This window comes from Pteropus vampyrus, unplaced genomic scaffold (genome assembly GCF_000151845.1).
Source record: "Pteropus vampyrus isolate Shadow unplaced genomic scaffold, Pvam_2.0 Scaffold208, whole genome shotgun sequence".
Lineage (NCBI taxonomy): Eukaryota > Metazoa > Chordata > Mammalia > Chiroptera > Pteropodidae > Pteropus > Pteropus vampyrus.
This window is the reverse complement of record NW_011888989.1, coordinates 4,218,561-4,230,938: the sequence shown is the minus strand read 5'-3', so window position 1 is coordinate 4,230,938 and position 12,378 is coordinate 4,218,561. Positions and strand designations below refer to the sequence as shown.

The window sequence follows — 12,378 nt, the reverse complement described above, 5'->3', positions numbered from 1 at the left end:
CATACCTCTCAGCTTGACAGCTTCAGTAGAAAGACAACATTTTTCTTTCAGAGTCCATGTATCAATCCAAGAAAAGATTTCTATTGGTCTCACATGAGCCCTGTTCCTACCCCTTTGAACATAGTTTCTTAGCTTTTACTGTATGTAAGAATTATCTCAGATGCTTTTGAAAATTCGGGTTCCCAATTACCACCAGCAGAAATTCCAATTCAGTAGTTAGGAAAACCATATGAAATGGAGAAGAGGTGGTTTTCAGAAACAAAGGGACACTAGCCAAACAAACAAAAAAATACATCTGTAAACGAGCTTTAGGGTTTGTGATGTCCACAAGCATCTGTGTGGTATAGCATTAATGCCATAAAAGCATAGAGGTGGGGGAAAAAGAAACTTTTTAATGAAAATATCACAGCAGTTCATTTATCTAGTTACAAATGACAAATTTATTAGCTACTTAAGTGTCTAATGCCTTGTCTATACAAGTAAATAAAAACCAGTGTCATCTTGAAAATGTGACGTACCCCTTTATGATGTTAGTTAAGCATGTCTTTAAAATGCTAATTGCTATCTTCTGAATGTTTGTGTCCCCCGCAAAATTCATATGTTGAAATCCTGATGCTTGACACGATGGTATTAGGAGGTGGTACCTTTGGGAGGTGCTTAGGTCATGATGGTGGAGCCCTCACGAATAGCATTTGCGCCTTATAAAGCAGGCCCCACAGAGCTCCACTTCCACCATGTGAGGACACCACAAAAAGGCACTGGAAGAGTGCCTTTATTAACCAGGAAGAGGGCCTTCCACTCAACCATGCTAGTGCCTTGATCTGGATTTCTTAGCCTCCAGAATTGTGACAACTAAATTTCTGTTCCTTATAAGCTACCCAGTCTTAGACTATAATGAACAATGCTGTTGACGCACTTGAGAAATGTTATCCACACTTTTGTTGGCATTGCAATTAAGACTTTTTAGTGCACTAACAGCGGAGACTAGGAAGCAATTTTAAGAACCTCAAAATTAGTTCTTATTCTGTGGACCCAGTATGAGTAACATGCGATTCTCATCAGTAAAGACAGAGAACCCACTTATTCAATGTTGTTATAAGTACCCATTAAAAAAGAGACACTATTCCAGTGTTAAGGAAGACTCAAAATCCCTACCCTCTTGAGCTTACATTTGAGTCAGGAGACAGACAGTAACTAAGCACACACTCTTATAATAAAGTGCCAAATAGTGATAAGTGCAATGAGGAAAAATAAAGCTGGGTAAAAAGAGTAACAGGAGTGTGACCTTAGCTGAAAGTCAAGGAAGGCTTTTCCAAGGAGATGACATGGGGATGAAGTAAGAGCACAAGCCCTGTGTGGATCTGGCGGAAGGGCACAAAGACAAAGACCTTGAGGTGAGAACAAGCTCGGTGTGTTCACGTCAGTGTGTCTACAGCAGGAAGTGATGTGGTGGGTGATGATATTGGAGAGGTGGGCAGGGAGCAGATACCGTAGGGCCTTGTAGTCCACCGCAAGGAGTTGTGGTTGTATTCTAAATGTGGTAGAGAGCCATTGCAGTATTTCAGGGGTAGCAGTGGTGAGATTCAGTTTTTAACTTTTGTAAGGTCGGATTTTTCTGTCTGGCATAGAATTAATGGCCAGAATAGAAGCTAAATGATTGGACTGCAGTTCATAAAAGCTTGTCCTGAGGTGGTAGCAATGGAGGTGATGTGAGACAGGAGCAGATTTGGGATCTTTTTTGAAATGTAATACACTGTATTGCAGACAAAGGGGAAGAGAGTGTCAATAAGAAGAGAGTAGGAACTAATGTGAATAATTGCCTAAAATAGGAAAAAGGTCTTGAATTGAACAAGACGTCAGTTACTATTTTTAAATAAAAGAAGAATATTAGTAGTGATCTTTGAGAGAGGCGCATATAGAGTGTTGGGGAGGGACAGGTGTGAAGGAAGGACAGTGATGAAGAAGATCAGGCAACAGACCCAAGATGGCCCCTTTGAAAGTCTTGTTTTTACTAAGTCCATGCAGCCCTCCTTATCCTTAATTATAGATCAGAATACAGAGAGAAATTCACTTATCTCCTAACTCTTTAAGAAATATCTATTGACTTCTGCTTCCACACCTGAAACAGGATAGCTTGAGACTCAAACTGTAACAAGAGCAGGAAGTTTACCTCTAATATCTAAAGAAGGTGACCATATTTATTTAAATGTAAATCACAAATCAAAGTTTATGCATGGTTATCTTTGGGGACATTGATCTCTATCTTTCTCCATCTCTTGGAATTGGCTGTTCCAAATTAATTAAACTCTTATGAGAGAAGAGGACTCAGCTAGAAGGCAGATAATTAAATAGCTTCTTAGACTTTGTGATACTTTTTTTTTTTCACAAAAGAAACCGAAATTAGTTGCTTTTACATCAGGGATTCCACTGGTTTGATCATTTTAAAGGGATTGGTATCTTCCTTTTGGGTTCAGCAGCCACCAGAGGATTTATCAACATATTTCAAAGCAACTGGGTGAGTTGCTGTGATTGGTAGAAATATATACAGGAGCAGGAAGGACTACACAGTTATGTAAATAGAGTCATTTAGCTTCCTCTCGGAGGATAAGCAATGTTCTAATAAGGGAATTGAAGTTAAATTTGGTGAGAAGGTTTCACAGATTCCAGTAAAAGGATTTTGCTTTCCTTTTTTTAATCTTTTTTTTTTTTTTTTACCTTAGGCAGATAAACAATTAAAACACCTACTGTAAACTCAAGACTATGTGATGCATACAGAATCACGGTCCCAGGTATGAACAGTGAAAAAGCTAATTGTGTGAATAAGGCAAGCACATAAGAGTCAATGATAAATCATCTAAGGGAATATATAATGAAGGGCTAAGCCATGTGCAATAGATATGTTAAAGGATGTTTCAATCACATGGGATTATTTCTTGTTCTCTAAGAATTCCAGGCCTTTTCTAGGATCATGAAAGGTCAATTGCAACTTCCATATTAATTAAGAGTCATAATTAGGTAGGTTGCATGCCTTCACACCTTGTCTTTTTATTTTCTGAAGAATTAAATTTAAATACCTTAGCATGTCATTCAAGATATATGGCTGAAGACTATTTTGGGGTATGAGGAAAAGGAAACCTAACTCAAACTGGCTTTAACAGAAAAGGAAATTCATTAGCTCATATAACTAGTCTCACGGTGAGTATATTTTCATGCACGATTTCATCTAGGAGCTCGGTTTCTCCCAAGCTTTCTGGGAAGCCTTCTCCTGCATTGCTTTCAGTTTCAAATTCTATATGTTACATCTGGACAGCTCCAGGCTCACTGTCCCAGTAGACAAAGAGCATGTGCTTTATTCCTAAAAGGCTCAACAGAAGGTTCATTGCATCTCTTGTTTCTGATTGGATTGAATGTCCATCTCTGAACCAATGACCAAAGTCAGAAGGATGTGATGCTCTAATTGGCCAGAACTTATTAACATGGCTTCCCTTGGATATCCTTTTGCTGTCTTTAGAACAGTAAAACAACATACCTTAAATACAAGTTTCCTCACTTAGGCCTTGTATCCCCAGCTTTATCTCTTGCTATTCCTTGTTCAGACCCCAATGTTCCAATCCCAAGAGATTAATTGCTGTTCCCTAAGGACCTTAGGCACTTTTCAAGATTAAGAGCTCATGTCTATGCAGTTCCCACTGCCTGTGATGTCTTTTCCTCTCTTCAGAAAAATTTAGTCTGACAGTTCAAGACCTAGCTCCTTCCTGACCTGAGCTGACGAAGAGTCCTCCAGGAAGTGTAATTAAGAACATACATCAAATGTTGGGTATAACACCCTCTTCAGTGAAAGTAGTCATTAGGTTTCCATCTCCTGACTGTGGATGACCATCCTTCTTTCTCTACAGAAGGCAGGAAATCATGTTGAAAGATTTGGCCCACAGTTTGAGGGCCAGACTAATTGGAAAGGTGGCAGGAGAGAATCAGGCTGGTTCTGCTGGCCTAGAGAGTGGCATGTGAATCAGAATAAGAGTGGGCAATATCTGTGTAGCGCCATTTGAGAAAAAGCTGAATCAGCACTGAGGATGGAGATTCTGGGTGGGAGCCTAGCATCAAACAAGTCAGGCTGGGGTGAACTAACAAGAGCAAATTTGAGACTGAGATTCAGGTAGAATGAGTCAGGCTCTGAAGGCAGTGTAGACATGCATGACAAGAAGAGTGAGGGTGTGCAGGTACCAAAACCCAGACAAAACTGGACTATGAGAGAGTGTTGCTTCAACTACTTTTCATCCAAGAATGTGCCTGTACTGTGTTTTTATCCTCCTAGTCTAAATGGTTTGTACAGCTTCTGTTGGAATGTTAAAAATAGTATAATATCTGAAGGGGAGCTCTGAGATATTTGGAAAGAAAAGAAGATTCAATTGAATAATCATTATGATTGCACCTCAGAGTTTGAGACTTGGGCCCTTAGTTCTAGATCTAAGTCATATTACAACCCACAGAAATAAAAACAAGTTAATTCCCATAGACTTGAAGAAGATGATATATTGATTACATTATTTGGCTCCCATATAGCCAAAATTATTTTACACTAGAGGCCACGTGACTATGGCCACAAACAGTGAGCATATGGCCTAGAGGGTGCTTTCCTCCCTAGCAGTTATATTTCCAGTACACCCAGGGCCCAGCACAGCCACAGCTGTAATTGGCAGACAGCTAATACGGCTGGCTGGTTGTTTGCTTGTCCTTGTAAAATTAAGCGTGACAAGCCAACGAGGGGTGGAGCTGTGCCTGTTGTAAACACATTTAGAATTCAAGAAAAGCAAAGTGTAGATTTGAGAATTTGATTTGTGAAACTCATAAGTATTCATTCATTTCTTAACCATAGTTCGTTAAATTTAACAGTTGTGTGATTCCAAATCCACAGATGACAACCGCAGCATATTTTGGGCAATAAATTAGTAGCTGTTTTAAGAAACAGGAATGATTTAACCGTGTATTGTGGAATAGTAATAGAAGCACTAAAATCTGCCCTTTTACCTCCAAGGGGTTTGTTTTAAAGGTTTAGATTGCAATAATAATCATTCATTTAATCCTTAACCATGTAAGCAAGTCCATTTTCACAGGCAGTCATTTACTTGTAATAAAAAGTAATTTATGGTACATGATATTGATTTACATTTATACCTTTTCTCCATGGCAGTGGCATAATGCTCTTTGGTTGTTCTAGTGGAAAGTGCTTTACAATTATCTGATGTCTGAAACAAAAATATTACTTGTATTTAAAAAGTAAAAGTTCTGGAAGGGCCGGGAATAGGTGTGAGTTACAGAGCCTAAGTCAGCGCTGAAGGGTGCCCCCTTCACTTTTACATCTTGTGGTAAATACCATTGATACATGTTTTTATGACAATTATTGCATCTTTTTTCATTGGTTTTACTTTTGTCTGTATTGAGTATTTCTTTTTTTCCTTCTACAGCCCTTTCCCCAGCTATGCGCAGACAGATCAGCTCACTTTGTCAACTGAGAACTTCAGGGAACAGTAGGACTCCAATGAAGACATTAAGCAGCTATCATTAGCCAACAACCAAAATATCTGTTAACCACTAGATAAAATAAGAGTGAGCAAGGGCCACTGGATCTGAACTAAGTATTTTCCCAATGGGAGGGTTAAACTTCTGCTGATTGACATACCCATGATCCAGATTAACCTTGTGGCATAGCGTTTATATAATTATATCATTGGCTTTGAAATGAGAATCTTACTTTCAGAGATGCTTCAGAAGCAATTGTTTTACTTTTTCTTGGAACCTGAGATGCCTACAGAGATAGCCTGGTCCATGTTTTATCTGCAAACATGTCTTTTAGGATTTCCCCAAGGATCCCATTTAGATGTATAACAAAGGCGTCCATATGGGAAATTCTTATACACTGAGTAATTTATGAATTTGTCACAGTGTCCAAGGTAAAAGAGAAGCTGAGTTTAATGTGTCAATGAGGAGAGGGTGGAGGGAGCATCAGCTTTCCCGAAATCTTCCAAGGAACCTATAATATTCAAGCTTCTACTTCTAAATTATACTATTTTACCCATATGATTATATATAATTCAATGATTTTTTTAGTCACCTTTTATCTATTAGCATTAGCCAAATCTTCTACATTAATTTTTTTTTTTTTTTATAGAGGTCTGTGGACCTTCTCAAGGCCTCTGTCTACACTGGACTTGTGTGACCACTCTTTGAAACTGTCTTCTCCCTTGGATTCCACAGAAGCACTAGTTCATGGGTCTCCTTCTGCCTTGTTCATCTTTCCTCCTTGAAATCTTTTATGAGGCTTTTTCCTTTGTCCACATCTGAATACTTATCAGTGTACAATTCTTGGTCCTCTTTCTCTCACAAGATGATCTCACTTGCCCTCTGTTTTAATCAGCATCCATCTACCAGCTAATGACTCACCCCTCCCAGCCCAGTGAACTTTGTACCCTCACATCCAAATATATGCTGAACACCCCCATTTGAATGTTCTGTAGCAACCCACACTCAAAATATTTCCAAAGCAGAATGCCTCAACCTCATCCTACTGACCTGTACCCTCTTTATTGTTCTTTCTAAAATTAAAACAGTTGTAATCCTCATCCTTGCTCTTTAATCTTGACCAGCCCACCTAGGCACATAAAATCAATACCTATCTACACTATGCCACCCTGAACAAGCCTGATCCCGTCTGATCTTGGAAGTTAAGCAAGGTCAGGCTTGGTTAGTACTTGGATGCGAGACCACCTAGGAAGACCAGGTGCTGTAGGCGTAAAAATTTTTAAAAAATAAGGGATTGTAAGCTGACAAGGTCCTTGCGGTCTATGAGGTCAACCAAGGGTTGCTTCGCCTAAAAAAAAAAAAATCATCATCTGTGCTAAGTAGTTGCTATATCTGCCCCAGATTTACTCCTTGTCGCCTTGTTATTACTCTTAATCAAATGGCTCTGAGACTCCAGGTTTGACTGCAGACTTGGCCTCTGACCTTGACAGTTTGGTAATCTTTGGTCTCCTTTTTTGCTTCTTGAACTTCAACTTCCTTTTTAAGACTTGTTTCTATCTCTTTGACTGCATTGTCCCCCGCAATCCTGGCAGAAAACTTCCTCAGGCAGTCAGGCTAACTTCCTATGCTGCCCCCCACTGGTGAAGGATGAGCCAACCTCCTCCTGACTTCCACACTTTGCTTGACTCCTCCGTCACCTTCCTTCACCTTCTCACATGGAATAAAGCACTAAGTTGTCATCGAACCTGTTCTGGACTCTCCTTTACATCCTTGCTGACACTGCATTAATTTCAGCCCTCATCCACACTTCCCTGGATTATTCAAACAGCTTCCACATGGTCTCCAATCTCCTATTTTGTTCCGCATACTGCAGCTAGAATGATTGTTCTAAAATGCAGTGCTGATCATTCCTTTGCTTAAAACTCATCAGCAAATATTTGCAACCCTGATATCTCATTGAAAAAAAATATCCACGAAACATTTCAAATATATTGATTTTGGCTTCAACTCAGTGGATCTGAGATGAGGCTCTTGTCTCAGTGTGCTGAAAGAAGTCCTTGGGGTACTCCGATGTGCGACTTCTTTAGCATGGCCCCCCCCAAGTCCACTGTGGCCTGCCTTTACCCACATTTCCATCTCACCTCCTGCTCCAGGAGAGCTGGAAGGTATCTCTTACCTTTCTCTATCCTTGGTGTTCATTGCCATTAACTGGACAACTGCAGAATGACAGCAAGTATTATCAAAGAACCAGAGCTGTTTTTGAGGTCACTAAGTAGCCTGGAGCCACAGCTTAAAGAATTCCTAATTGTTCACACTGTAATTCAGTGTATTCTTTTTCTTAATTCCATGTTCGATGCTATTTCTGTAGAGTATTAGACAAAATAATTCCTCACCCTACTTGGTATTTACACCTTTAAAATATTAATAGACTGCTTTTGTGTCCTCACTTAGTCATCACTTAACTAAGCAGTGTACCTTTTGCTTCCACACTATGAATTTAGAAACCCATTCCTCCATAAGGTGATAACTATTCCTGAATCATTCCATTCTTTTATGTAGTTCTTAAATTGTGGTTTTTCTGCTTTGAATAGCTAGATTGTAAACCCATTGAGGAGAGCAATTATGACTTACAATTATGACCTCAGCATCATTGTTACCTCTTTCATGCTTGACACAGACCTGGGCATAAAATACAAGGAGGGGAGGAAAGGGAAGATTGAATTTTTCAAGATTCCTGCAATTAAAAAAAAGTCTTGAATTTTTCAAGACTTCTGTCATTTTTGTTTTGTCCTGTTAACTTCTGTTTAAGATGCTCTTACTCTTACCACTGGATATTTTAGATATCAGTATTTCTGATTGAACTGTGAATAAGCTTATTCAGGAATAAGCTTATTCTTTGCTAAGAAAGAAAATCTAGGAGAAAATGGAATACTTTGCATTGTTTTACATCTCTGGAAAAAGATTGATCACGTCATATAACTTGAGAATTTGCCAGCTATCCAAATGATGCTTCTATTAAGCTGCATAAATTATCATTTTGGATCTGTTTTGTAAGAAGTTGTATTTGGCTACAATCCAATGAAATGTACCAAAATACAATTTTCAAGGCATTCAGAACCGTACCTCTCATTTGATTCTGTGCATGCCCATGTAGTAGCTGGAAAATATTCATGAAGTTTCTATTACTGAGTGAAATAATTCAAGACCCACTTCAGTAAATCCTTGATAATTTATAGACCCCCTCTGCACTGACAGCCCTCTCAAGCATCCCGTTCTGTTCTAAACACAGCTTCAAGAAGAAAAGTGGGGTTTGTTTTGTTTTGTTGTGTTGTGTTTTTACTAGGAGAAGAATAACTCTTGGGCCCTACAACAGTGAAAACCACAGAACACCTAAATTTCAGACAGAGAACACTGATTTGTTGTTAGGAATATTAGAAAGAAAAAAGCCCTGTGCCAGTGGAGAAATAGATCAAAACCAGGCTAGCCTTTGAGAGCTAAGGGACATGGAGAAGCATGGGCATCCAAAGAGACAAGAAAGAAGGAATGCAGAGAGAAGAGATGGTGTGTAACTAAAGCAGCAGAGATAACAAGTTGTGGACTTCATGAGCTTGTTATAGTTGTTGCAATGGAAGTCATGGAAAGACAGAAAAGAGAATGGTTCTGTTGTCAGAAAGTGGGAAGCAAGTGACACCAACATACACCCTGGTGACCCCTGGAGCCAGTTGTGTGTGTTCATTAGCACAGTTACTATAGCTCTGACATCTGGAGGGGCCATCATTGTACCTACAAGGATCTCCTTACCAGGCTACATCATCTCCCTGTGGCCCACACCAAGTATATGTTTACCTGCAGCCATAGCTACATAGTGGGCATAGTAAATATGTCATAATCATAAAGAGAATCCCAACTCAAATCAAGATAAAGTGGCATTTAATTTTCTCTATTTAGGAAAGCACAGATGTATACAGTACATTTTTGAAGATTTCTAATTTTAAAAATATTTGCTATAAATCCTTAAACAAGGAAAATAAAACATAAATGCACAAAGTCTCTAATAAAACTGGGGGATGCCTGTAACCCCAAGCTACGATAAATGAAGATGGAAAGCAAATGTATGTTAGAGGACAGTGAAGTCACATTTTCACGTGTCTTTTAATGATTGACCCAGCCCACGTGCCTGGGAATATTTGTGATTTCATCTCCAAATCAACTGAAAAATGTTTCCCCAAGTGCAGTTTCCCAGACCATTTGATTAAATCTCCCCCTAAAATAAGAATAAATAATTGGCTCTTTATCAATATCAATTAAAGTTGTTCTTTCAGAGGGAGCTATTGATCTAATCTTTGTGATCTGATCTTGATCAGGAAACATGAAATATAGCTTTTGACCTCTGGCTTCTCACATCTTTCCCCTAAATTGCCAGCCTCAAGTTCTCTAATTTAATCCTTTTACACTGATGAGAAGTTGCATTTTTCGTTTACTCCCCCTCTATAGCCTGTACTGTTTATTACAGAATGGTAACAAATTAAGCTTGCATTTACACAAAAACTCTTCCACTAATTTCTTTCAAGTCAATACATTTATAATAGAACACACCAAAAAGTACCAAAGAATGACAATAATGGGCAATAGCATTAGGCTTAAATGAACATTAATTTCATCCTTCTATATTCTTCCCGTGGTTCTTGATATCAATGTTGTAGACTGTTTAATTTTTGAACTCTGGTTAACTTTTTTTTTAGGTTGCAGAAAATGTTTCTGTCACTCATGATTTGAGACTAAAAATGAATTTTAACTGCTGAACCCTCGCAACTTCTTTAATGAGCCTGGCTGATCTTTAACTCAAGAAATCGGTGGCCCATCTGTTCAAGAGGAGCTTGACTCCTGCAGTTTGGCTTGCACCACAGAAAGCATTTCAACACACAGCCTCCATCTGGTCACTGCTGCTTGCTAATCTAAAAAGAGACTTAGGGGTGTGGGGGAGAGTGACATTTCCAGTTAACAGTAATTGTTTCTAAAAGCTCTCAGCTTCTTTTCATGTTTCCCCCTCCTTCTGACACTTCCATTTCCCATGGAGGACTTTTAGAAAACGTTATCTGTAGACTCTTTAGACTGTAAGAAAGATATTCTCGTGCTGAATTTTCTCAGTTAGGCCACCTTGGTTTTGCTTGTCGATTGCCTGTTTGTTTACCCCTCCTTCTTGATTTTGGGTTTGAGCCCCAAGTTGTTTAATTTTCTTAGATACATTGCACATATCTGAAGCAAGTTTGATGAAATGAAGTGCTCCCTCTAAGCCTGCATCTGAACCTTCGCCCAGCCTCTCTAGCTGTTTTATCTATCTTGATGATTAAAGAAAAGTTTACACATGTAAAGCCATGATGCATCTGTCAGCTTTGATTGACATGGATAAAATTGTTGGATTTCCTACTTAATGGGTGTAAACATTTGAAGCTCATATAATCATATATAGGTGAAGGATTATCATTAATGACACTTCTTTCACTAACCTAAATCAAGACAGTACTCTCAAAATGTGGTATAGATTTACGATATTAGACCTTAAACAAGAAGAATATCCTACCATTTGCAAAAACATGGATGAACCTGGAGGACGTTATGCTAAGTGAAATAAGTCAGACTCAGAAAGATAATGGTGTGCGATCTCACTTATATGTAGAATCTGAAATAGACTCATGGAAGCAGAGTAGAGTGGTGGTTGCCAGTGGCTGAGGGATGAGGGACATGGAGAGGTGTTGGTCAAAGAGTATAAAGTTTCTTTTATGCAAGACAAGTAAGTTCCAGAGACCTAATATACACATTGTGATTATAGTAAACAATACTGTATTATATACTTGAAATTTGCTAACAGGGTAAATCTTAAGTGTTCTTACTACAAAAAAAAAAAATTAGAGAAGGAAAGAAAATGGTAACCATGTGAGGTGAAGGATATGTTAATTAGTTTGATCATGCTGATTATTTCACAGTGTATACATATATCAAATTATCCAGTTGTACACTTTAAATATATACAATTTCCATTTGTCAATTATACCTCAGTAAAGCTGGTGGTAAAATAGAGAGCACTCTTTCCTTAGTGTTCTCTAATGCGAATGGATGAGGGGGTTGAAGAGACTTGTCTAGAATAACATATGCACAGTCCTACCTTTAAACAAATGATTCTTTTAAATTCTTTGTCACCAAGATCCTCCTTGGGTAGATAAAATCTATTCTGAAGCCAGGGGCAGTTTTAGGCATTGTTTGACCACCTCACGAGACTATATATCATAATGAATGGAGTCAAGGCAAAGTTTCTTCTGCAAGAAACAGTCTCTCCTGAGCCCTGCTAGGGAAAACAAAACTCTGGACTCCAGGTTTTGGTTCCCATGATGAATTCTGCCACAAAGACCTTACTTACCATGCACTATTATATTATTTAAACCTTTAAGTATCCAAACCATGAATCACCACTGCATAATCAATGCTAAATTATTAAACAAAAATAGCCATTTTTACTCCACACAGGCTTTGTGGATCTGAACACTGTGACAGCTGAAGGGGAGCTTGTGAGAAATGTGTTCTTAGATCAAAGCTCAGAAAGCCTAACTGGGTAAGGTTCCTAGATGGTAAAAATATACTGACACCTAGGGATGAGTGTCCCCTGACTGCACAGAGCTGAATTATGAAAGCTAGAGCCCAGTTTAGAAGATTGTTTTGCAGGCGTCTTATATGGCCATGAACGTTTGTCTTTGAACACATAATCAAACACACACAGAGTGCTGGGGGAAAGCATCGATGCATTTTCAAATGCCATTTAAAACATGTCTAAATATTTTCACTGCCTCATCACCTACTCCACAT

The 12,378-nt window shown here is 38.7% G+C and overlaps 1 protein-coding gene across 1 annotated transcript in view; it reads left to right on the top strand.

Moving 5' to 3' along the window:
• Positions 1 to 2,731: 2,731 nt before the first annotated feature.
• Positions 2,732 to 12,378, top strand: part of LOC111747016 (LHFPL tetraspan subfamily member 3 protein-like) — a 390,070-nt gene continuing 380,423 nt past the window's right edge. The window contains exon 1 of the mRNA XM_023537996.1: positions 2,732 to 2,789. The gene's annotated coding sequence lies outside the window, so the exon portion shown is untranslated. The remainder of the gene's footprint in view (positions 2,790 to 12,378) is intronic.